Source organism: Microtus ochrogaster, chromosome 6, assembly GCF_000317375.1.
Source record: "Microtus ochrogaster isolate Prairie Vole_2 chromosome 6, MicOch1.0, whole genome shotgun sequence".
Taxonomy (NCBI): Eukaryota; Metazoa; Chordata; class Mammalia; order Rodentia; family Cricetidae; genus Microtus; species Microtus ochrogaster.
Window position 1 is genome coordinate 76,540,095 of NC_022013.1, and position 3,676 is coordinate 76,543,770.

Here is a 3,676-nt window from a genome sequence, read left to right on the forward strand (position 1 = left end):
CTCTCCTCTTTCTCTCTCTCTCTCTTTTTAGCATCCAAGTTGCCATGAAAAATTTGCTAATGAAATATTTGCTCAGAAGTCTGCTCTGGGCTGGGCTGATAACCTATCTGTGTTTGAGTTTGGCTGCCCATATTCTAAATACTCATCTTCTGTCTGTTTAGCTTATTGATTGGTTTGGCAGGAAAAGAAGCCTTGTCATCAGTGACCAAGGTCAAACTAAACAGAACAGGGAGGAGGAGGAGAGAAGATGAGCCCATGGGCTTGGGGCAGCCAGAGACACTTAACTAAGTTTCCTTGACGGGACGGATCAGCTGGTCCTAGACACCTCACTCCATCCTTTGCTTGCAGTGCAGCTCCCACTGGCGAGAGTCACTGCTGGCTGGGGACCTGGGGTGGGGGGAGCCTCGAGAGCAAATGTGGGAAGGGGAGAGGCGAGCAGACGGTGTCAGCTAAGAGGAGGCTGCTCAGCCATGCCTGGGTGCGTGTTAGCAAAGAAGAGATAGAAGGCCCGGCTCCATGCATGCCACTAAAAGGCTTTTTCTGATGTCCCCGCTGACAACTCTGTGCCCATGGTAGGTAGAAGAGAGACGGAAGTTCAATGAAGAAGAAAATCAATGGGCAGGTGATCTTTCTGGCACGGAGTCACTGTGACCCACAGCACGCGTGATTTACAAGGTCTGAAGGCTTGCCCTGGTGCTTTCTTCTGGCTTGTCTCTTGACACTGGGTTTAAAGGCTGACCTTTAGTGAGGTAAATGGTAGGAGGGGTGACAGATGGACAGTGTAGGGGACGCCTGGACAGAAAAGGGAGACACTTGTAGGTGCTGTTTGTCAGGTGGGCACAAGGTACACACTGCACCGTCCTCCTGAGGTGTGTGGGGCTTCTGTGCTGCAGAGCAGTGGGGCAGGAAGACACACTGAAGCTGGAGGGGGGGGGGAGATGGAGGACTGAGCAAGGCTGAGGAGGGGCATGTGGACACTCCTCTTGGGAACCAGTCAACCAATGAGAATGGGCTGCCATTTGCTGTATGAAAGACACTGTTGAAGTCCCTTAGAAAGTGGTTCCTTTTTTTATTTTTCTGTGTGTATATGTGTGTGCGTGCACACGTATACCCACGTTCTCCACCACGTACATGGAGAGGTCAGAGGACAACTTTCAGGACTCGGTTACAGCATTCCATCCCGTGGAAGCGAGGTTTCCCTCGTCTCTGCTCTGCTCCTGGCTAACTGACTTCTTATCTTCCAACTGATTCCCTGGTCTCTGCCCCCATCTCACCATGTGAATGATGGGATTACAGAGGTGCACCACCACATCTGGTATTTTAGCTGGGTCTGAGAGATTGTCTCAGATTGTCAGACTTGCGTGGTATGCTCATGGAGTCATGGCTAGCCTACAGAGTCACGGCTAGCCCACAGAGTCACGGCTAGCCCACCGAGTCACAAAATACCTGTATTGGTGCATGTCTATGGTCCCTTTAGAAATGGGATGGAGGCCTTGCACACTGACCTCCACCCAGATACCTGGTTTCTGCAGCAAACTCTCAGGTCTACACCCAACTTCGGGCAGGTCACAATGGCTCAGAATTCCTTCTCATGTCTTCAAGTCTTTGCAAAGTCAGGCTGTTGACAGTGCTATGATTAAAACCAAATCCTAGGCAAAGATCACTGTCAAATGGGCAATGAGGACAGTGGGGTCCAGTTTAATCCTAAAGTTAGAGAAGTTGCTCAGTGCTCAAGGGGTGCATGCACCCATGAGGATGTGTGTTATGCAGGTAAGAAACAGAAAAGAAATCATTTAATTTATGGGCAGGTGTTCCTAAATGACTGCTAGATAGGGTAGAAATAGATCCTAACTCGCTCGGGAAGAACTGCTTAATAAATGCACCTTTGGGGCTATTGTGAAACAATACCAAAATGATATGTAGGATGTGTGAACAGAGAATTTTGGGGAGCTTTTATAATCACATGAACTAACTCAAGCTCCTTCATGCTGAGGTTCCCCAGTAACTCCCACAGGGTCACTCGCAACTTCTGGATTAGTTCATGGGGGGCTCCTTTGTTCCCCATGATATGTGGTGGGAAGGTCTGCATCTTGCCCCTCACAGCGGTGCACATTCTCACCTGTGCCAGGTGCTCCAAGCATGGAACCCAACACTTCTGACTCAACCCCTCAGGGCCACAGCTGCCTTGGATCTGTACTGACAGTGAGTGGCCCAACAGATGGCAGAGAACAGGTACCACAGAATTTTAGATTTTTTAAAAAGGAAACAAACCATCTCTTTTCATTTTGTATACCAATCCCAGTTCTCATTCCCTCTCCTCCTCCCATCCCATCCACCTTCTCCCCAACCCAGCTCCCCATCCACTCCTCAGAGAAGGTAAGGCACATTGCTTTGAGAAAGGACCAAGGCCCTCCCTACTATATCTAGGCTGAGCGAGGTATCCATCCAAAGAGAATGGGTTCCAAAAATCCAGTCCAAGCAGTAGGGATAAATCCTGGTGCCACTGCCAATGTCCCCTTAGTCTACCCCAGCCATACAACTGTCACCCACATTCAGAGGGTCTAGTTTGATCCCATGCTGGTTACTTCCCTGTCTAGCTGGAGTTGGTGAGCTTCAATTAGCTCAGATAAGTGATTTCAGTGGGTGTCCCCATCATGGTCTTGACCTCTTTGCTCATATTCTCACTCATTGGGAATAAACCTACCTCAGGAACCAGCGATACCTTACCACTCTTGGGCATATACCCAAAGGATGCTCAATCATACTACAAGGACATTTGTTCAACTATGTATATAGCAGCATTATTTGTAATAGTCAGAACCTGGATACAGCCTAGATGCCCCTCAACTGAAAAATAGATTTAAAAAAATGGCATCTTGAAATTTGCATGCAAATGAATGGATATAGAAAAACCATCCTAAGTGAGGTAACCCAGACCCAGAAAGATGAACATGGTATGTACTCACTCATAAGTGGATACTAGCTGTAGAGAAAAGAATAAAGAGCCTGTGGTCCACAACCCTAGAGAAACTAAGTAAAAAGGTGAACTCTAAGAGACACATATATAGATTCCCCTGGGAAGGGGAAATAGACAAGATTTCTTGAGAACATTGGGAGTGTGGAGATTGGAGTGTGAGAAGGGAGGGAAGAAGGGGAAGAGGCAGGGAGAAGGGGAGTGGGAGAAGAGCTTGAGGAAATGGAATAGTCGAGATGGGGGAAGGACAGACACAGAGAGCAAGGAAAGAGATATCTTGGCTGAGGGAGCCCTTAAGGGGCTAGCAAAAAACCTGGCACTAGAGAATTTCCAGGAATTTAGAAGGATGACCCCAGCTAAGACCCTAAGCAATAGAGGAGAGGACTTGCCCTGTAGTCAGATTAATGACTATCTTAAATGTCACCATAGAACCTTCATCCAGTAGCTAATGGAAACAGAGGCAGAGAGACCCACAGCGGAGCACTGGGCTGAGCTCCCAAAGTTCAGATACCACAGAATTTTAAGTGTTGGGAATCCCCAAAGATTTCACTAGAGTTCCTTGCTCGTGCTCTCTCTCCTTCTGCTCCTGATTTGGACCATGAGATTTCTGTCCGGTGCTCCAATGTGGGTCTCTATCTCTGCCTCCTTTCAACGCCTGATGAAGGTTAATATTCAGGAGGATGCCTATATGTTTTTCTTTGG